Genomic DNA, 24402 nt, shown 5'->3' with positions numbered 1-24402 from the left:
TTAACAGGGGGTATTCGGGTTTAGACGGCTGATTTTTCAGCCGATTTCATGGTTTCTTTTCTAGGCAACAAGAAAGGTTACAATATTGGTGCTTTGTATATACCTTTATTCATCTGTTGGCTGTATAAATTAGTAATAATGGTTAAGGCTTGAAATGTTTAAAACATTCAGAGTTATGTGGCGTGACTTGTCCTAAGATTGGCGTACTGGTCTAATATTTTCTATTGGCCAGAAAAAATTGAATCGAGCAATTTCTTAATTCTCAAGAGTGTCTCTATCGCCCTAATTACGGTCATAAATTTAAAAAAATCTACAAAATGGCAATGGGGTAGTCAAAAATATATTTTTTCCTGTAATTTCTGTAAGTTTCAGATGGCAAAAAAGCAGTTTTGAAAATATTAGCCTGGTTTCGGTTAGGACGATAGCAATAGATGTTCTGAGTATTCAGTATAAAGAGGAAAGCAAGAAAATCTTGGGACAGTGTTTGAAAACTTGATTTCGAGAGAAGCGCGTTTGAAGATTTTCAAAAATCTGCATCAGGGATGGTCTTGAGTTATTTAAACTCTCATAGCTCTTACAATTTATCCAATTTCGAAAAATCGATCGACAGACATATTGTCCAAGTTACAAAAAGTGTAAAAATACAAAAAACAGCCTGTATTATTTGCGTGTATGTTGAAAAGTGACTTCAACTATAATGCGTGTTACAATTATTCTGGCAATATCTGATTTTGTAACAACCGCCAGATACATAAGAGGATCCCACCAATTCACGATATGGAAGTCTCTTTTCTTCTTCGTTCGCTGGGGTTTTTTCAGCTTAACATTCGTGTCGATTGCAGCAGTGCCTGGCTTTGCGTCGGCCATTCCAAGTGGTTCTTATAACATCGAATTTAAATTCTTCCGTGTCGGTTCTACCCGTTCTCTGGAATTTATCCTTCTTCGTGTCCCAGCGTTTCATACGAGATTTTTCCACCGCCATGGCGTTCGGTATCGCGTGACGCATTTCATTGTTTCGAGAGTCATATTCTTCAACGATCTTGATGCGGAGAGTTTCTGGTGTCGCGTCGGTAGTTCGACGCGTGATTCTATGGCACACCTGAACGGTTCGTTTGCCGGCAAACTGTACAGTAACATGATTGCTAACAGATCCGAATCGATCTTGACTTCCATTTCTTCTAGCTTGCCTACGGTGGCGAAAAATTCACGAATGTGTTCGCACATATCTTCGCCATCTTGCAATATGATGTTGCATCAATTGTTTTAATAGCATCGCTTTGCTCGCTAGACCTTGTTTTGACTGACATACACAGTATGTCGGAAAAATAACGGAACTTTTTAAATTAAAAAAAAAAAACGATTAGTTATTTTGCCAAAATTATTCCTTTTTATTCAAAATACATCCCTTCCGCATCAATACACCGCTGGGAACGTTCAATCAATGCTAGCATAGATATTTTTATGTCGTTTTGCGGAATCGCCTCAATGACCTCGTCAATTGCCTCGTCACGGCTTCTTGGACTTGTGTAACACTGTCATAAAATGTTCCTTTCGTGGCCAGTTTGAGTTTTGGGAACAGGAAATAGTCACACGGAAATAAATCAGGCGTTTGTTTTTTCGCCAAAAATTCACGAACAGCGATGGTTCTGTGACGGTCCACCAACTCATCGCGATTTTTCTTTTTTGGCCGGCCTGGCTTTGGGTCGTCTTCCAAAGCATCACGACCGTCCTGGAATCGCGTATATCACTCGAACACACGTCTACGGGATAAGCAATCATCACCATAAACTTTTTTCATCAATTCAAATGTTTCTGTAAAAGTTTTACCGAGCTTGAAACAAAATTTAATATTTGCTCTTTGTTCCATCGTGTTTTTGTGACGAGGTGACAAAAGGTACTGTCACTTCAAGCGCTATAACTTGACAATCCGTTGATCGATTCCAGTGATGGTGGTCTCGTTTTGTAGAGGAGATAAACAGCTTTCAGATTATATATATTTCAATAGATGGCGTTAGCAGATTTCTTTAAATTTAAAAAGCTCCGTTATTTTTCGGACATCCTGTGCATGTACATACGTATTTGTTCCAATTTAAGCCACACTTCTCGCAAAGTATTAAGTCCTCTTATTTGTTTTAATTCTGAGGGATCGATCGATAGAATTCGATACGAGTTCCTCTACGTGTTAATGGCGGCTATCGAAGTTGCATTATGTTCTATTAATTCGGGCTTCGGACACGTACTACTTAGAGCCGTTACGCACTGTCGACCAGTCGCCGGCGACTTGCTCAACGGAAGACCACAAATCAGGCAACTAAACTCGACGATCAAACACAGTAACTCGAAAGTTGTCAGTGTCGTTGTATAAATTTTTCTGTATTGCAGCTTATCATTACGTTGCCTGTCGTGTGAACGCGTGCATTTGATTCAATGCACTTCATTTATCGCCGCGTACCAGCGAGTTGTCCGTGCGTCACTTGGGTTTTCATGGTCGCCGCGACCAAGTGCGTACGAGCTCATATATTCTCTTAAACCTATTGGTTACCGACGACTGGTCGACAGCGCGTACGGCTCTTAAGGTAGAAACACATTACTATCACGTCACGCGAAAGCACGTGGTATCACGTTAAAACTCAAAGCGGTCGTGAAGTGCCGTAGACAGCGTGACGTGATTATAATTTGTTTCCAACAAAATTAAAACAATGAAAATATGTCGGCTTACACTTTTCGAATGTCACATGATAGCACGTGATTTCCATCTACCTTTATATAGCATCTACCTTTGACCCTTGTACGGTGAATGCAGGATCATTTTGACTCAACAGCGATAAAGTCAAAAGTGTTAAGTGTTAAGTCATTAGGATTAGTACGTTTCCAGACCTGGGTCTGGAAATTCCTCGTCCTTTCGCAGCAGTCATAAACTTGGGAGGCCATCGAGCATTTTAAAAAGTGTTAAGTGTTAAGTCATTAGGATTAGTACGTTTCCAGACCTGGGTCTGGAAATTCCTCCTTCTTTCGCAGCGGTCATAAACTTGGGAGGCCATCGAGCATTTTGCTTTCACTTTGAATTTCGATGTTTTTTCTATGGCTATTGTGCACATCTGCATGTCATACTTTAGTTTTCTAGTCCTTTGATTTGTATTTGACCATGCTTCATTAGCGTCGAAACGCTATTCAGATTTGTTACCTGCTGCGCCCATTGTTCGAGACAGGCGTCACTCAAGGGTGCACGGGCACTTGAGAGTGACCGTTGACTTTGGGGCGTCACCTTAGTCAGTTTTCGGTACCTAATGACTGCCAATCGCGTTAGATTCAACCACCACCTTGCCAGTCTTTAAGATGGGCGGAAAAGCTCAACGATTCGCCAACCATGTCACTGCGCGGCGATCATTAACACACACAACGCAATGTTAATTTGGCGTGTGGGAAACGCGTGAAAACTAATCGCGAGATAGAAGAGTACTGCATTATGGAGCGACGAAGAATAGAATCCTAACACTAATTTAGTTCTCTTATTACGATGTATGTTATAAGAAAATCCGTTCTGGAGCCTGCGAAGGAAACTACTTAAGACCAGACCCAGCACTTGCGCGTGGGGGTAACACGCCCCTGAGGTTTCTCCCAGGTCTGTCGGGCAGGACGACGCGTCCTCAATCTTTACAAGACCACCGGACGTATAGCTTGCTGAACGACGCTTAGACCACGCGACTACAGCCTGGTAGAAAATACATACGCGTAAGTACATTTGCGAGAACCTAGAAGCGTTCGAGTAATTTTGGGCCCACCCTATTTTCGACTCGGGGTCTTTCCGACAATATTTAAAAATTATCTGTTACGTACGACTTAGAAAAGGTATTTAAGAAACTTTTTAAGGAGTACATAAAAATGAGACAAATTTATAGAAGCAATATGCATGGTTTTCTAGACGTCTTCTAATCTACGTTATGTCTGATTTAAATGAACAATTTCTCCAGCAAAGTTAAAGCACGTCCTTCGAGATTATTATATTGCTTAGTCCTATCGTGGATGCCTTTTAATAATTTTACAATGCTTGGAATCTATTATACCAAATGACCTTGAGGTAGGTCCTTAAAGTCAAACTTTTTATAAGCTATGGACATATGTATTATAAATAAAACGACTTTAAAACCTTTGAAACTTATTTGCAACGCAATTAATTATACCTGTACACGAGTGTAAAGTGCCTGTTTTAGGGACAATTCGACTATAAGGAAACAAATCGACCGTTAAAGATACAATTAAATTTATATTTGTTTGTAGTAGTAAAAAATGGTTTTATGACATCCTTACAAAAAAGAACTTGTTAAGCTGAAGCACAGTCTAGATATTTCTTAGCTAAGTAATTTGTTACTAACAGAATTTAATAACCGGACTTCTAAATCTGGATTCACATTTTACTTCTTTCTTACTTTTCAGTCATGTGTGATACGAGTAGGAGTAATATGAAAAGGAGATTTCATCCACATTACAGAGAATCACAGTCCAACCACCAGAGATACAATTCCTAATTGCCCGTGGTTAACTACTAGTCATGGTTGGTCCTTCAGGCTTTGTAAAACTTTGCACGCGGTGTGCTAACTAGATGCTACTCGAAGGACCAATTTCAGTGAGAAACACGAAGCACTATTAACGTTTTGTTTACAATGCGTAAGGGTTTGGCCAAGCGGATAAAGAACATTGTCAAGATTAAAAATAAAAGAAAAAAGAACTATATTTATTCTGGCCGTATGCCTGTCCGTCCGTTACACTCTCTGTTCTTTTTCTCTCGTGTATCTATTACGAAAAGCTCTCCTACATTCCTCGAGCGTCTTTTATTGGAAATGCGTAATTGAAATAAAATTGTCTTTGTATAACTGCTAATATTCAATTTATTCTACGACTCTGAAGAAACGTCTTTACTGTTTGAAATGCTCTATGGAACTGTCTCTGGACATCCAAAAAGGAAACGGGGTTCCAAAAGGGGTTTACTCTATTGTATTGCAGTGTGCAGTGCTTGACTCGAAGACGAAGACCAGACACATCTAATGGAAGTCTTGGTGTCTTTGTCTAAAAGAACGCGGAGACATTTTTGTCCTCACTTGATTATTTCTACAGGGTGTTGTTAGAAATAATCCAACATCCTTATATTCATCGCCGCCCCTCTCTTTCCTCTGGGAAACCATCGCAAAGCGTCGGCGGTTTCCATGGGGCCTGGTTCGCGTCACGCGAGTATATGGCCGGGTTGTTAGAAATAATCCAACATCCTTATATTCATCGCCGCCCCTCTCTTTCCTCTGGGAAACCATCACAAAGCGTCGGCGGTTTCCACGGGGCCTGGTTCGCGTCACGCGAGTATATGGCCGGGTCTTTAACACGTTCCGTGTCGGACCGATTTTCGGTGACTTTCCGTTCACGCCGCGTGGGTCGTATGCGTCCCACATTGTCGAGACTAACAGTTTTGCTTTTCGCCCTATATGTCTTCCAATATTTATAAGATTCCAAAAATCATTGTTATCGAGAAAAAGGTAACGTTTAAGATATGCTACAGAGCAGAGGAAAAATTTTTGTTTCAACAAATTATCGCCGTAGTTGCATAGTTTAAGTTAGCGGAAGGAAAAGGCCGAAATATCAGATGGCCTGAACGGAAAGACCAGAGTGGGGCGTATGCGACCCACGCGGCACGGAACGTGTTAACTGACCTCAGCCCTTGTCGCGTGGTAGGGGTGCCAAGTCGTTGGGACCGGACCTCGGCGTAGACATAAACCAGCACCAGTCTCAACGTTTATTCACGCACACTCTCACAAATGTGGATAACAATATGAGACTCTGGTCAAAGATCGAAGTACAAAGTGAGTCTCTTTTCTAAATGCAAAGTTGAACTAAAGTGGACAAAGTACGAATGGTATCTCTAAGTTGGTGGAATCGATATAGTGAGGTCGTAAAATCAGTCGGGCGTCAAAGTACACGTAATCCAAGCGGCAAAACAGCAATTCAAGGGAGATCAGGAGCTCGAGCCTCGCTCAGGGCCGTTCAACGTTAACGCGCAATTGGTTCCTCCATTGCAGTATATTTAAAAAATTTGTCTGCGCCTCAATCGTTAAAAGCCGTGAATTAATTTCTACCAATACGGGAATTACTGTTGGGCAGAAAGTGACGAAGGCTTAACATCGTATATCTTAAGTGAAGGATTGCGAGCAGGCATTTTAGGTATCAATTCACAAATGACGGATGATCCTGGGCGCGGTTACATCAATCGGTGTCGCTACTTAATGCTTTAATTTACCTGAATTTTAATTTAATTCACGTATCATCACGTATATTGTTCAAACGTATCTGCCCACTTCTAGACCCTAAGGTCTGCCTGAAGCCTCATCTTTGGTTTGCATACCTATATACTTACGTTAACACATTCGCGTCGGATGACACACATATGCGTCATTCAGGTATTCACTTGGATTCCGAATGACGCGAAATACGTCATTGAGACTTTCACATATCTGTCTGAAAGTAAATTTATAAAACGCTGTAAATGATTGAATTTCTTTTCAGAAATGCCGTGACAGATGTTTCACGAATTCTAATAATTGTATACGTTTTACGAAAAAGTAATTTATCACATTCTTGAAAATTTCTTTGAAAAATAATAATTAGTTGAAAAGTGACGATTGAAAGAAAAGACGCGAAATCACCCCGTGCACATGTTAGGCGCTGCTCTAAGAGCCCCGTCGCCAATGTGTTAATAAAGGGAGTTTAGAGGTGCAATATACAAGTTTATTGAGTTACTTATTATCGATACATGCACTGTTTCGTTATGAAGCACTGAGTGATCTTTATAGTTCTTTTATTTTATGTATGCAGTGCAAGTACGAACGCAAGCCGCATACAGATATTAAGAAGTTAGGTTTGTAATAAATACGTGTATTAGTAATGAAAGTTGTGGCAGTGTTTCCTATACCTGCACTAAATCTAACAAAATTAAATAAAATTTATTTAAGGCAAATTCATAAACATGTTCATACATTTTTTCAACTCCTTTCTCAAAATTTATTTTTTTTATACACGTCCTGAAATGTACCGAATTAATTAAGTTGTTATAACGTGCAGTAGCATTTTTTTTTATATCATATGAATATTTTATTAAAATTTGAGTAACTAATATAAAGCAATTATACAGCAACAAATTGATGAAAGAACCAACGCGTACGATTTAAGTTTGGGTACATTTATTTAAATAAATAAAAGAGAATTAATTTCATGACATTTACGTATTCGAAAAATATGAAGTTTTGAGAATATATCCTGAAAATTTAAAGGCAATATCCAAAAAATGAACGAAATTACTACTTTAAACGGTACACTTTACTTCAAACACATGGTTTGTAATTAAAAATTACAAAAGCAGCGACCGCGTGTCTTTTGATATTTCAGAGACTGGAATTGCAAGATTTCTGTCACGACACTTAACATGTCTCCTAAATAAAACCGTTTTCCTGCAAAGAAATCTGTGGCTTTTGTAAATCTGACGACGATGTTGAGACAACGTTGCGAATTTTAGTTGAAATTGTGGGTAAATATGAAATGTTCCTTACTTGTTTAATCGTTTTGATCAAAACCGACATAATAATATTGTCAATGTGATTATCTGCTTCAGCGTATTGAATAGTTCTCAAAAACAAAACAGTTGATGTCCAAAAATATAAAATATGCTTTACTTTTATTTAAAGACATATCAAAGTATTTTTTCGAGATCGACATTTTATTAGTTTTGTGTGCGAAAAGTAAAATAAAAATTAAGGATAAAAACAAGTCTTATTGTTAATTTAGTTAATAAGAAATCTACGAAAAAACAGATCTCAACACTGGATTTGAACCCAAGATATTCAAGTTCGTCACGGCAATGCAGTGCACTGGCCAGCCGCTTTACCATTTTGGCCATTGCCACCTCCTTAATTCCTTCTACTTTCATATGCACTACCGGTCAAAAATTCGGAATCACGGAGCATTGCAATTTACACAAAAGTTTCCAGCAAAAAGTCAGCGACTTTGAGAATTTTTTATCATTCGAATCAATTGATATGAGATAAATTGATAAAAGTAGAATTGAGATAAATTTCAAATCTATAAAAAATTAGCAGCAGATTTAATATTGATGAAAAGTGGGAGGTGATTCCAAACTTTCGGCCGGTAGTGCATGTATACTATATGCTATTATTTTCATTCGATAAAAATTATAAATGCTAATATGCATTTGAAAAATCGAGTTAAAAATTTCCATATACTAGTAACCGTAAAATAGGTCAACATTAAGGTGAAACATGTTCCCAGTGGATTTAAACAGTGTTAAGGCAGTCTTGTTCGCATTTCTAGTCAGACATTTCATGCCAATGTAGACTCAGTTTCTACCGAAATTACCAGTGTATTACAGGTCTGTTTCTACACCTGACTAATTTACGGTTTTAGTTGGCGCAAGTGTTAAGTATTTTGTTATGTACATGAATGTTTTTTAGTAAACAAAGTGTTAAATAAAATATAATATCTTTTTAACATATTTTCTTTTACAATTTTTAGAAATTTTTATCCATTCTTTGTGTAATAGTAATGTAGTTAATGTTTACCTTTTTAAATATTCATCCAAATTTTGGTAATCATAAGTTGTGAGATTATATTGTTATTTTATGTTTTTTGGTTTTTATTACAAGCAACTTCTGATAGATCATAAAATATTTGGCAAAAAAATCAATGAAAAATTTGTTACGTGTTTTGTCGGATTCTACAGTATAATGCTTGTACAATAAAAGTAAAAGGAGAAAAGACTATTTCTGGCTGGTTCTGTTATTTCTATGGAACGTCTGATTTCGGTTTACAGTATTGCCCCACCATGGAATAGCATGCAATAGAACAATGTTGCTATGTTATCAAACCATCACATCGTCTAGGTGGAATGCGATTAAAAGGGAAAACCATTCCCCTTTGTTGCAACCCAATACAGACCAGTTAAAGCTTTGGGTTTACGACACGGACGTCTAGCTACGTTATTTTTGAGTGACTATTGTTCACAATCTCTTTGTTTATACAATCTCTTGTTTATACAATCTCTTGTTTATACGATCTCTTGTTTATATATTTTAAGCCAGATGCAGAGGCTCAGAAAGTATTTTATAAATAATAAATAAACAATGAATTTGGAAGTCTTCAGAAAAATCATTCTTAGTCCAATCACCAATATTTCTCAATTCAGTTTCATTATATTAATTTGTAGCAGAAATAGTTGTTAATGCCCGTGGGTGTTGCAAATGAACTTTCGAGCTATGTTTTTGCACGTGGTGTGCCGACTTTATTTACTAATACTCGAAGGACCACCCTGATGTATCAGGGAACAAAATACTAACTATTCTTTTCGATGCTTCTAAGTGGAGTTTCTATGTGGACCGTTCAAGACGACTCAGTGAACTGTTCAATGCTATTAAGTGAACTGACTTCGCACTTCGGCGTCTCGAACGTCCCCGAGACGCTTCCGACGAAGAACACGCTGATTGGCAGAGAATTTTGGAAATTCACTTACCAATCAGTGCATATAGCCGTGTTGCCTACGCCCTTCCAGTGCGCCCTTAGCGCGCGGTTACCTTGGAAGGGTGAGAGACAGTCGCGTGGGGTGGGCGGAAAGTCCCAAAAAGTCTGGAATTTCCTCCGGGTGACTAATCGGCAAGCGGACCGTTACATACAGATCTGCCGTTCGGAAATTCGTGGTTTATGGCATGTTCTTAGGCTATTGAGCGCGAGGGACAGAAATTACTAAAAATCTAACAAAGTGATTCTAGTGACCCTCGCCAGGATGTAATTAGACCCGTGCAAGCAATAAACGAAAATCCTCAACTCAAAAATAACCGCTTCTGTTCGATCGTGCCATAAACCGCTTCTATAGAAAACCTAACAATAGTGTAAATCGTTCTATATTCTCTGCGCTACAAGCTTCAGACGAACGTACAACTATTATGTTGATGATACCTAAAAATATTAAGTTTTCCCTCAAACACTACTCTAGATTAAAGGTCAAATGTACTGGACAGTCAAACTGTACTACGACTACAGTGACATAAAAAGATATCTTCAAATATCTATGCTATCGTAATAGAAAAGACAAGGAAAGCGTATTGTCATCAGGAAAAAGATAAAGATCACGTTATAGTAATAGATGTACCCACCTGAGATAAACCTATTGCGTCGGTCTGTCAAACCTCTGCATATGCGAGCCTCGTTTGGTAGGATTTGTAAACGATTAAAAAAATAGATTTGACCAGCCGATACATTTAACCTCTAGTATGACTGTTGTGCCCTAGGCGAGACACAAAACAGGTACATCTGCAGAGAAAATTTTCCAGACGGAAACATTTGTCAATCTAGAGCACAGAAACTTTGCCTGCAGATTGTCCCTAGTCACTTCAGTAAATTTACGGCTCTGCCGAGTCCAGAAATACAGATCATTTTTAAATACTACTCCGCTGTCTTCTCTGAATCTCCTGAATCGAGGTGAAAGAGCACATATCAAGGGCTTAATTTTTTGAATGTAGTTTAATATCAGTCCGCCCATGTAGGTTGCGTTAAAATTCGTTTTTTTGGACGTTCACGAGCACTCTCGTAACACACCAAGACTCTTTGTTGCTACGCAACCTGGAGGGTCGGCCAAGTGAACTGTATCCCGAAAGGGTAGGTCCAACTTATCCGGCGATTCGCAAGGTGAGGGCAAGGTTTTTCCCAGCCGCGTACACACCACGTACGCACACGTTCCCCTCGTAGGGGAAGCTAGAAAGTAGCGAAATAACATCTTTTTCATGGAGTCGATATTGTTAAGGCGTATCTTGTGGCCGGATTTATGGCAGCGAGTCAAGTGGTCGTCATCGCAGGCAAATATCGCTTTCTCAAAATACCACAAGTGTTTATTGCGTTGCCTGCGACACTTAGTCCCTAGGACCAGAGCCTGCCATAAATCCTGGAGTCTCCGAACGGAAAATAGAAAAGTGTTCCCACGAATCCGTCCACCGAACACTCTCTCCGGTCGTCGTTCACTCCACCCTAAGATAACGCGCTAAGGGCGAAATGGAGGGAGGTTGAAAAGGAAAGGAGATTTAGAAAAGGAAAAATCACCAATCAGGGTGTTTTTAGGAAAATAGGAGTCTTCTTCGAGGGAAACCGCAGAGACTCCGGCAGAAACATTTAGCAACTCGCGGGAGAAACACTTTGCAACTCGCGGGAGAAACACTTGGCCACTCGCAAGTGAAACATCTCTCACTTCGCAATAGAATTTATATCTTGAATTAGTTGTAGAAAATAGAACACAAAATAAGAACTTAGTGTTTCAATCAAGAAACTGGTCCTTCGAAGCCGTAGAACATTAGTCGGCACACACGTGCAAAAACCGGCAAAGCTTGAACGATCGAAAGATCAACCGCAAGCCCCTAACAGATATAGAGTAGAAGCTCGAGGTATAGCGTGGTTGATCGAAAGATCGGACATAGACACTCAACAATACTTGTCTTGGCGAGAGAAAGTTACATTCGTAACTTAGAGTTTTTAGAAGATCATTTCTCTCGTCCTTAGCAGCCTGGAGAAGTGGGTCTTCCGAAGGGTGAATCAGGGTTCAATTATAGCGGTCAAGAGACCGAAGCGGTCAAAACTTGAAGAAAATTGTGCGGTATTGCTAAATATTCGCCATTTTCAGCTAAAATATCATCACCCCCTCTCTATGGTAACGCGCGCTAACTGAGCAAAAGAAGGGTGCTTGCGACGATACTTAGGCACGCTGATTGGCAATTATGCATTTTTAGGAATAACCAATCAGCGTGCATTCGACAGATAGAGAAGCGAGTCGGCTGTTAGTGTCGACCAGCAGAAATAGTTTGAAAGCAGCAGTTCAATCATTCAAAACATACCGTAGCGCACTAGCAAGTAGGCTAATGAACTTGGCATTCAGATCAATAAGAATCGTTTAGGTTTTTTCTAGTTAGATAGTTTAGAGTTAAGTTTGTCAATAAACTAAGTTCAATACAAACTACGTTCAGAAATTAGTTTCTCAAAGAATCACTTACACTCCCGTTCATAAGTATTAGGACACTTGTTGAATGTGAAGCAAACCTGAACAGTCATTATAAAATTATAAATATCCTAAAAAAATGATTTGGTTTAGGATTTAGTATTACAATGAGAACATATAAGATCCTAATAGTGTGTCGTTGATTATGCCACACCAAACATTGTCGCGAAATTCAGTTTGAAAATGAGTTTTACTGTACTTCGCTCAACTTGTCTTGGCAATCGCTTTCGGTACAATATAAAAGGTATTACAGCTATTAATTTCAAAAATATTCGTTGCATTGTCATCACGCGGGAACCATTGCAAATATTAAAAAAACTATTTAAACCATCGTATTGCGTATAAAAAATAATTAAACATTGTCCTGTTTTATTTTTCTCACAAATCTATCAGTTACAAGGAAAGCGTTGGAAACAAAGTACGTGAACACCCATTATATTTTTACTGACTGTATAATACTAATTTTGATTTAAATCGTATAATACTTTTTCTACGAATATAATAGGTATCCTAATACTTATGAACGACAGTGTAGACGGCACTAGTGGGCAATATCCAAAGATTGTGAAACGATAATCAACGTCGTACAAGTCCTCAACAAGCAAATTCCTTCCTGAACCCTCTTATTTGACAATTCAGTGGATACAAAGTTGGTTACTTACAAAATATCAACATGAATTAACGAAAATAAAGGTAAATTGCAGTTGTCAATCGTGTGCTTGATATTTTTCCCATTGTCAAGTATTAAAAATTATTAATACAATGACATCGCTTCAGAAAAGTCCACACATGCCATAAAGTTTTATAGAGAGATTCACAAATACGAAATAGTTGGTTTATAAATCACCAAAAATGCAATCAAATGATCACTTCCGAACAATAATTCCATCGAGTAGCTTCTTTTCGCTTTCTCCTCAACATCGGTTCTGCCCTTTACAAAAATTTCAGATAAAAACTTTTAGTGTAGAGAGGGCAAATTTTTAACGCTATTCACTCGTGTTTCCTTTTATTTCACATTTTCTTTATTTTATTTTTTTTACGAAAAATGCTTTCATGTAGGTACTCAACGATCAATGGTTCTTTTTCGACTATCAGATCGATTCTGTTATACTTTTTGTACCGGTTACGTCAATTCCACTCAGTTACTGCACGCTATTAACTGTTTCAGCTGGTTTTTACTTTAATCAGATTTATGGGAATTTTGAGTTACCAACCATCTACGTCGTGCAAACTACTCGGTTTATCATTTTTTCCAAAATACAGGGTGTCCCGTAACTGGTGGTACAAGCGAGCAGGGGGTGATTCTACGTGAAAAACTGAATCTGGAATATTTACGTTTACTCTGTTTATGCAAGAAGCAACTAATACTTCATCTCAAAATATCCACCGTTTTTAGCAATACAAGATTGATATCCGTCGAAAACAGAATTCATTACTCTGCGAATTTCGTTATTATTTTATTTCATTTCTTGTACTGCCAAAAAGTTTTAGTTAACCTACAGACCAACTGCACACGGTTTAACAAAAAGGGCTGCTCTGACCTTTACTGATGGAATATTGAAACGAAATTTGGAGGGAAGATTTCTAAACATATTGCGGTTAATTAACAAGGATTGACCAAAAAAGGACTCGCAGATCTATAGATCTCTCTTCCAGAAAGCTCCTCAATTGTGACCATCAAAATTAAAATCGATCGTACCTTTTGAGATACTGAACTACTTTTAGTTATATAGGCCACCTTGTATAGTAAATATGTGATACAATAACGATAAATCTATTTCGAAGTTAGAAATAAAACAGAAATATAACACGGAAACCTAGAATAAAAGATTCTTTGTAGGAAACCCTGCCATATAAAGTGGCCCTGAGAGACACTTGACACTGATTTCACTGAAAATTTGCTGTTTCATGAAGCAACCAAAGACGAAGAATTGAGCCTTTTTTCTAAGTGGTAGAAGTCAATTTATTCTTATATTGAGATATTTAAGGGTTTGCGTTTAAATTAATTAAAAAATATTGGCAAACGTTAATAATTTCGTCTAATATTTCTGAAATTGTGAACATGTTAAATTTTATTATGCGATAATAATTACTAATATTGTTAAAGAAAAACAAGGTTTTTTAAAACTACAAATGGACTTATATCACTTTCAAAAATGGAAAACCGGCTCAATTGGTATTTTCAAATTAGTTTCGATACTTCATGTTTAAAGGGTGGAAGTTGTTTCAAATATTACATATTATTATGTAATACTATTTCAGAAATTACTAAAGACAGAGAAATATTTTAATAAAAGTCTATACGGTTTCTAGTGAAAGATAATGTAACTTGTTGAGCAGTAAGACAACAAAAACAACTCTCTAATTTCTTTGTTAAGGATACCTTGCAATATCGTTAGCCAGATATGCACACAATTTTTGTATGAATCACTGAACATCTATGTACCTGAATGTTGTTCTGTTAAATATATCGTGAGATAATCTTTCTTTCATCGAGTCAGTTATAATATTGAACAAATGTACCAATCACTTTCTCTTCTAAATCGATACATTTTCGTAAATTAATCAATTCACAGTTTCGATAGTACAAGATATCCATCTGTTCAACATTTTAGTGTAACTATACCGTATAAAATAAAATTCGTATTCGTTATATTTCAGATTTCACATTATTTACTGAGATTTTATTAACATTTTGCATTTGACTTTCGGTTTCCATTGTACTAGTTGTACTAATATAATAATTATCTCGTGTAACATGTCCTACTTTTTAACGATGCACTAGGTTTTTGCACAAAAATAATGAACGTAGAAATAAAATAACTGCAAATGTTTTCAGTGTAATGTCACCAGTTTGCATCAAATTTGCATACTATAACTACAAAAGAAGTACAGATCACACACTGCTTACCTTTATCGCACAATTTTACAACTCACAAGCTTTATTACCATTTTCGTGTTACTTTCGACGTTACCGGTTCAACGTTAAATAAGATTACAACACTAGTGATGGTGAAAATTAAAACTATATGTAACTATGAAATGACAAAGATGTAGGATATCTTACAATTACTTACAATTAGACGAAATAGATTTATTATCTTGTAATACTTTGTCTCATATGTTTCGAAGTATTGATCGTGAAAAAAAGCAGAGGCTCTGTTATACCCTCTATAGTTTAGAACAGAAAGTTTAAGAATTATATTTAGTCAAATCATTATTGTTGCGTCGTGCGCTTCGAACAAGCGGTATGTTCGAGAGTGGTGGCGCAGGACTGTCGCTGGTTCGTGGTCCGGGTTGTTTGCTGGTATGAAGTCGTGGTGTGGTGAGGTTGCGCGTATTTTATTATGTTAAAGAAAAAGACTTTATTTTGAAGAGTGGTAGTTTATGTGGTGTTTGTCTATTTTCCCGTTTTGATCTGATGTGCGCCGCGTTGGTGCGCTTGTTTATGAAAAGGTTTAGGGGTATAAGGTGGTGGTCTCCGCCAATGGGAACGGGTCTACCCCCTTGGACGGTCCTCCTTGGCCCGCGAGCATGCCGCCCACCCTGGAATTTCCAAGTTGGCAGGGTGGCGGTATGTCGCGATGGCGGGGGAGTGAGGCCCAAGGGGTAGCCCACGACTTTGGGCGGTCAGGGAGACGCGAAGAGGTTTTATGACACGTCTATGTCTATTGAATGTTCACGAGTGGGCACCTGGAAGGTATATGACCCGCAGAAAATGGTTCTTCTGCAGCTATAAAACGCTTCCTGGGCTTCGTGGGCAATTTGAAAGAAAAATTAATTAACGCGAAGAAGAAAAGGGGCGCATTCAAAAATAGCGTAAACAGGCGTCCATGCCATAAACCCAATCCCTAACAATTATAGTCGGTAAGTTCAGTAGATGTAAGAAAAGCCTCCATCCGCAAATATAGACATATTGCATACATATGTACATATATCGCATTGCGTGGTTGGGAACTATTGGCGCACAATCTACAGCACACAGGTGGAATAATTCCCTACCAATGAAAAGTTTCGTTCTTACATTTTTTTTATTACAGTATGGTGAAAAATTAGTCATAGATTGGTGAGATTTGGCTGAAGAAAATGAGTCTAAATACAACCTTATCGAAACTGCTTTTGATTGCACACATTTACTTGTTTAATATCAATTGGATCTTAAAATTTGCGAAGGAAGCGGTAACGATTTGTAGTGTAACACGATACGCCAAGCATTAGTCAGTTGCATTAGTTGAGAAAATGAAGCTTTGTAGAATAAAAAGTGATTCTGTCATTTCGACTTATTTTGAGCCGTAGAATTTCCCTCGCCCGACTAGTACCATGATTTACAGCCCGCGCTGTATGTATAATATATACAAGCTGAAGAACGTAAAGTGTGGCAATTGGATATTGTCAAAAATATTCGTGATATGAAAAAATGTTGTTAAGAAGAATTTAAATATTTTTAGGGGGGAGACTTTTCTTGTGCGTAAAGATATCAAAGACATTTAACGATCATCACCTTTTGTTTTTAATGGAACTGTATATTTTTTAATACACGTAAGTGTAATTTACAGTGAGTCACTCAAAGTTAATTAAAATCACAGGTCAAGAAAAAGCAGTTACATCCTTCTAACTGCAGTTATTTGTCTACTAGTGTTTGAGTAGATGTTGGAAGTGTTGATTTCAAACTTGGAAGCAGTGTGCGATTCGACAGCAAAGGGATGATCGCATCCTATTGAACATTTCTGGTGTCACTTCAGCACAAGCCTGACGTATCCTAATTTTCATGTCATCTCGCGTTATAGGAATCGAAGATATTACTCTTTGTTTCAGATATACCTTGAGTGACTTTGATGCATATGTACAGGTATATTTGGGTATGACGCAACGCTGTCAGTTGGTATTTGACAGTTGTGGAGTAGATACATAGGAGATTTATTACGGAGTGCTGCACAATCCAAATCAGTGTTCGCTAATGTTGTGTATAGGAAAACTACGAGGCAAATTCGATCGAAATCGTGTGCTTGATCACAAAACAATTAAAGAATTTCCAAGAGTTTGATACTGTGACAGCTAGACCACATTCTGGCCATCCTCGAACCGGATGCTCCACGGAAAATATTCAAAGCGTTCGTGACAGTGTTGACCAAGAACCGAACATCTCTATCCGTCATCGTGCTTAGGAATTGAGTCTTTCAAGCACTGTTTTACACAACAGCTTAATGACATATGTAGAGAAATTTCCTATCATGCGAAGTGGACGAGTTGGGTATATAAAACATGTGGTTCTAAGAGTACGACATGTGATACGATACAATTTCTAAAAAACATGTTTCCAGGTCATTTGAACTCCAAAATCGATTGGCCGCCCAGTTCGCTAGACTTGACAGCCCCCGATTTCATCCTTTGGAATTTCTTAAAGAGTAAGGTTCACACTAATAAACCAACAAAAATTGCACAACTTTAAGAGAATATTCGCCAAGAAAATAACAACCTTACTGCGAACACCTTTTAGAAATGTCATGCAAAATGCACTCCAAAGGGCTCGAATTTGTGTCGCGAAGAGGAAGTGGCTATCTGGACAATATCGTTTTCCATGTTAAGCTCCCAAGCTTCGTTAATTAATACACGTAAAAAGACTGACATTCTTTCGTTTCTTTTAGAAGTTATTTAAAAATAAAATATGGGACCAATTTTTGGGGTAACTGAGGTAACTGAACCAAGTTATAACTCGGTTGTTACTGAAGATAGAAAAAAATTGTAGAGGAACAACTGAACGATGTGATGAAAAGTGTAAAAAAATGTTTAGAATGCAATTGGGGAATATTTTAACATTTACTGTAGATTCTGGAAGAAAAGGTAATACTTTTTTATTCAAAATAGTACGAGGAATCGATTCATGCAAACACAATCATAGAGTAGCATTCAAAAAACGAGTGCAATTGCACTTTGCGACTGTACCAATGCATTTCCGTATAAAGTCACATTACAGGATGGTACAGCTTGTTAAACCATGCAGAACTTTCCTTTACAATTTTTTTCTACCATTAATAACAACCGAGTTACAACTCGATTCACTTACAAGATACACCCTGTATACATATTATTTTAATGCAGTCTCATGACATGGTTCAACAAACAAGTATAAGAACACACATTTTTATTAGTGGAAGATTCCTCCTGTGTTTGTGTCCTACTGCTACAAGCAGTCCGTTGACACTTGCCAATAACAATGCAACATATCTTTGTTTGCGGATATAACAGAAGAGGATATCTGTATGTGATTCCTAAATTTATCGTTCTAAATCGAACAAGACAATATAAAGCTACCTACAGTTTTCACAAGCGGTATTTAAGGTCGATAAACACTAACTACCACAAGATGATAGGTGCATTCTATACTTCGTGTGGGGTAAAAGTTAAAATAGGAGAATCTACAACAAACAGTACAGAAATGATAAAAAAAACATTCTTCATAGAATTGTGTTTAGGTTTTATCCTTGTTACAACTTTACAAATATGGAAATATAATTTATAGTAACCCTTTAAGCTAAAAAGGACTTACCAAATACGCTGAAGAAGTTTGTCGGTTTCCTCCTGGGTCACCCTGCATTCACGATAATACAAAATATTTTATTTTACTCAATCATTTTAAATATCTCCATTATTAAAATGAAAATAATTTCAATGTTTGAATAGCAAACGTTATTACTGAATCAATATGTTTTCTAAATTTCCACAATTTCGATATAAATATGAATAGACTTTGCCAGTTCGTTTCGCAAGAAAAATTATTGCAATAATTTGATAGCGATTTTATACATACATAACTAATGCATAATAAATATAACCTTGTTGAAATATCAACATCCAACGCCTTGTTATCTATATAATACATATTTCAATTATGTTTATATTTATTTTATACATTGATTAATGATTTTCTATCCATTTGAATATGAGTTATATACAATGTCTTATGGTTTCTTATATGCACCAATATATATTCAATTTATGACAATATTGATAAACTTGAAGTTTTCAAAAGCATGATTGTAGGAAAAGAATTCCTCCTCTGCAGAGATACATGTTATGCTCCGTACACACTTACAGATATTGCCTGCGGACACATGTTTGACAAGGCTTTTGCATACCCGTGGACTGTTCGCAGACAGTCACTATATGTATACGGAGTTTTTTGTTGCTAGCACTTTATAACTGAATTTTCAGCAAAGTTAGTTACAAAAAAAATTGGTCAGCTGAACAATTAAAAAATGGGAGGAGCGTGTTCCAGATTGGATTCATGTTGTAGCCTGTATTCCGGTTGATATTGTTTGGGTGTTTCAGAATCTCCAAAGATTCCCGGTATTTCCTGGGAAAGTATCCTTTGGTTTTAGCTATTACTCTGTGTTAGGTTTTCTGTAGAAACGGTTTATGACACGATCGACCGGGAACGGTTATTTTTGAGTTCAGGATTTTCGTTTATTGCTTGCACGGGTCTCATTACCTCCTCCGAGGGTCACTAGAATTGCTTTGCTAGATTTTTAGTAATTTGTGTCCCTCGCGCTCAATAGCCTGCGAACATACCATAAACCACGAATTTCCGAACGGCACATCTGTATGTAACGGTCCGCTTGCCGATTAGTCACCCGGAGGAAATTCCAGATTTTTGGGACCTTCCGCCCTCCTCTCGCGACCGTCTCCCACCCTTCCAAGGTGACAGCGCGCTAAGGGCGCATTGGAAGGGCGGTAAAGACGACATTAGACACGCTGATTGGCAAATGCCGGCAAAATGATTGGCAATCAGCGTGTCCCAACAAAAATCCCTCTCATGGACGACCGAGACGCGACGTCGGAAAGTCAGTCGTTCAAATACCACGAACAAGGAGAACCAAGGAGCAACCAGCTCACATCACGCGATACCATATATCAGTTTTTACAAGTCCCAATCATATTGGGTGGTCCTTCGAATCAGTATATAGACGGCACAACATCGTGCAAATACTACAAGGCTCGAAAGTTCATTGTAACAACCACGGGCATTAACACTCTGGTTTTGTGAAAGAGTATTTTGTGGCCTGCTGTCTTCTGATGTTCTGAGACAGCCGACTGAATGTAACCCAACCTGGTGCAACGCTCATGTTCCTTGAGTCGTGTGCTCACACTCCTCTCAGTTTCGCCAATGTATACCTTTCCGCATAAGCAAGGTATTTTATAGATCAAGTAGCACTTTGGAAATTTTGTATCTAACAATTTGTTTCTGTACTATGATAACCAGCTGAGGAAACTCCGTTACGAAATGTTTCGAAAAAATTAGATTTAAGAGTATTTTCACACGTCAATAGTTCAGTTACGCATTTATAGTTACAGTTTATGCAAATAGATTCTAGACCCAGTTGTGCACGCACGCGTGATTGCCGCGAAGCATTTAAATTGCACGTAATTTAGTAATAAATTAACGCGTTGACCCTCGGCCGTATAATTTACGCACAGCAGTCCATTTTCATTCCACGCTTTTATCAGCAATTAGCTATTTTAAGCCATTTTAATGTACGAAATTACACTACCGACGAATCAGTTTTTTAAATTTGTTATTTTCAACATTTCAATAATCCGCCCAGATTTATTCTAGTAATCTAATAAATACAGGGTGGGACAATAACTTTGATTGCCTGAAATATCTCCGTTATTATTGGATATACGAACAAAATTTATTTGTGGAAGTTGTATGATGCCAAGTGAGTTATAACATGGCAGTAATAATTCTTTTGTGGATGGAGAGTTGTCCACCATGATATTTAATGAAATTTAGCTTTTTAATTACATCGGAGAGCAATTACATGGATTGTTAACACGTTCAAGACGGTATGACCCACCGAAGCTCTTGTTTGCTGACATGACCCGTGGATGGGTCATTCAAAATGATGGCAAAAAAGATTGAGTAGATGATCTGATCCAACGATGGATCACTACATTTTCAAATTACATACTGAACAATTAAGTATTAATGATAATACACACTTCGGTCATAAGAAACACTGGCAGTAGTAAACGTTTTGTGAATTTGCTGCCGCCCTGAATGTGTTAAGGCAATTGGGTTTATGACTCGAACGCCTAGCAAAGCTATTTTTGAGAAAGCTAATTCAAATTTATGCCATAATTAACTGTTATGACAGAAGACAAGGTCTAGAAATTGCTTTATGGACGCAGATGTTCTCTATTTCTGCGTACCAGATAAAGCGCTAGTGTCTTGCTCCTGCTCACTTAATAGCATTAGATGTGTCATAAACCCATTGCCAGCGATAGCGGCCAGCAATCGATGTTCTAGCAGAAGAGGTTTCGCAATTAGCGAATAATTCCTCCATTTTGTAATATTTTACTTTTTAAAAGTTGGAGAAGAAAGCAGAAAGTTACGTTGGAAAAAATGAAACTTTTCATTTCGAAGTTACTAATGAAAAAAATTTACAAACTTTTACCTATTCTTAAAAGCCTCAGGGTGGTGTATTCCCTTAAGATAATCTATTAATTTTTCTAGTGGGACGAATCTGTTGTTGATACTGCGCTTATTGTAAAACTCAACCCTTATCACTCCAAGTGTGCCCATCAGGTACCGCCCTATTTCTATTAAATATTATTATCAAAATTATATTACTTTTGAAACGAATAAGGATTGTCTTAAAATGATTTGAAGATCATTATTTGCATGTTACAGTCGCATTTAAAGTATGACATTTAAAATCTCGCGAGTAAGCAAATACCGAGAATACTTAAGTTGGAGTTGCCGGTCGGCAGTCGCGCTAAACAGTTGAAGTGATAAGTGTTAATCTTGGTTTGATATTTTCTTTATTTTGTTGTATAGTTATAGCTGTGAATGTGGACTTTGGATAGTTTTTAAAACATATTATTATTTGTTTAAAACTCTTTTTTGCCGATTTTTCATGTTGCATTGCAAACGCAACCGTTGACTTTATGACACGGAGGACCAGACCTGCTATTCCGTTTGCTATTTCCGTTTGAAGCGATGTCGAGGAACAGAAAGTGTTTATGGACGCAGAAACTCGACGCTTCTGCGTGCCATACGCCTTCTTGGCGCCCGTACATTTCCGTCAATAGCAATTGACGTGCCTAAAGCCACACACATACACACACACGCACATATCAGTCCCGTTTGGACTGATCTTCCGCGGGGTCTCACACCCCCACCCCGTCGACTGGGGAAGACCAGGGTGGGCTGCGCACCCTGTACTCCCGGAGGACAGCCGAGGACGAGCAAGGACTCCTATTCGTCCGCATAGGCCACCCCATCACGATAGTTTTCGCATCTGCTATGTCAAAAAAGTTTCCAAAAGATCAGCACCATAGTTCACACTTACACACTCATACTCAAACATTGAAACACTCACACAATATTAATTTGGCGTGTGAGAGACGCGATACCCTGAAACAATAAAGTTTAAGAATCGCTTCGAAACATCTCGTATACTTGAAAGAAGTATTGAAGTATTTATCATAAAATTCATAGAAGCAGTTGTGAGGAAATACAACGTTTGCCAAGTTTTATTTCAGAACAGAGGCTTCGTTGTCGCAAGTAATACAATTTCCATTTGGAATGTGATCAATGTCTAGGTAGAAAATGAAACGATAAGGAAAAGAGGCAGAAATATCTTGAATATTTGAAGAAATTATCATTCAGCAATTGTTAGAAGAGTTTGTGAAAAGGGTCGTTCAGTAATAGAAGATGTGATTTCACTTACATGATTTGAGAAACGAAAGAAGAAACTTATCTCAGGGACTTTCAAGAGATAGCGAAATTATGATGTGAGCAGCAATTAAGAAGCAGAAAATTCCAAATAGTATTTTATGCATGGTGAAATAAACATATAAAAATATCAAGAAGTGTTGGAAGATCATGTACTAGCATTTTAACTAACTCATTCGTCAGAACGTCAATTCGTCCAAATACGCATCCGACATAACCAGATCCTTACGCGTTCATAAGCACTCCTATTACATTAAAAATGTTTTCTCGACAAGTTGTTGAACGAATGTACCGATATTGTACACTGAAAAAGTTATACACTACCATTTTAAAAACTGAAGGCGACCCGATTATTTATGGCAAAAATAGTATTTTCGCAATTTTCATTTTTGTAATTCGCTGATCTTTTTCTCACATTACCAGAAGTGTCTGAAAAATCGTGGCAACCGTTACGCTAAACATCCTGTATAAACATAGGTCGCCTAAAGCTTTGTTAACACATTGCGTACGACACTCTGCTCGCTAAACGCGCTTCCAGGGCCCGCACATGCATTATTTTACAAACTTGAATAATGCTTCAGAGTATGATATCTGGTGAAGCATTCTCCTTTGTGCAATGGTATTTGGAATAATTTGCAACTAAATCTGGTTTCGCTCCTTTTTCCATTGGACTTTACTTTTTTTTTTTTATTTCGCTAATCATTTGTCATAAGAATATGCAAGACTTCGTTGCCTTGGTAACGTAATAAAAAAATCTATATTTAATTTCTCGAGTCGTCAATACGCGCGTATGAAAAAACATTAAAACGTGATATCTCGTAACCCGGCCACAAAGTTCGGTTTGCTATATACGAGATATCTCGCGACCCGTACGCAATGTGTTAAAAAGTTAAAACAAAACTACGAAATACGAAGGGAATGGTAACGAATTTGCGGTTACTATAATATAAGACAGGAATGGCACTAGCAAAAGTTGCATTCAGCACTTTCAATGATCTTCGATTGTAAATGCAGCTTGCGTAAACAGACTAGATGTATGTATAACACATATCGCTGATCTATTCCTATTTTGTATTATAATCGCATATTCGTTACTACTCCTTTCGTATTTCGTATTATTATTATACTATAACTGTTAACGCAGCTTCCCGCGCTTCTTGTTGGTTGGAAGGTCGGGTTGGCGTTGGTAATTATTGCACGTGTATGTGCCAACTACTTATTGTCGCGATGGTGATCGCGCTTTATTTGTGATGTCGATTATTGCGGACTGGACCGCACTGGTGTATCAAGATGTCGAGTATTGCGTGTTAGAGCGCTCAAAGTGGTGTCGATTGTTTCTAAGTATATTAGAATCTGCCCGAATGTCGTGAACTGGCTGTATATATCTCTATTCGACAAAATGGGGAGTTTACCTTGTTGGCAAATCATGGGCCTTTCACCCCCTAGAGCCGCTCTCCTAGGCCCTCGTGCACTCCCCCGTGGTCCGCAGAGTAGGGCGGTGGCAGAGAGGGAGAGACGGTCCCAAACGGGGGTGTCAGCCCCGCGTGGCGATCTTGCCGAAACGTCGACTTTACGG

The 24402-nt window shown here is 37.9% G+C and overlaps 1 protein-coding gene across 1 annotated transcript in view; it reads right to left on the bottom strand.

Moving 5' to 3' along the window:
* LOC108577488 overlaps positions 1-24402 on the bottom strand; it is a 169724-nt gene that overhangs the window by 63954 nt on the left and 81368 nt on the right. The window lies entirely within an intron of this gene.

This window comes from Habropoda laboriosa, unplaced genomic scaffold (assembly GCF_001263275.1).
Source record: "Habropoda laboriosa isolate 0110345459 unplaced genomic scaffold, ASM126327v1 scaffold774, whole genome shotgun sequence".
NCBI classification, from domain to species: Eukaryota; Metazoa; Arthropoda; class Insecta; order Hymenoptera; family Apidae; genus Habropoda; species Habropoda laboriosa.
Note: the sequence above shows the minus strand (reverse complement) of the source record. Positions and strands in the feature narration are given on the sequence as shown.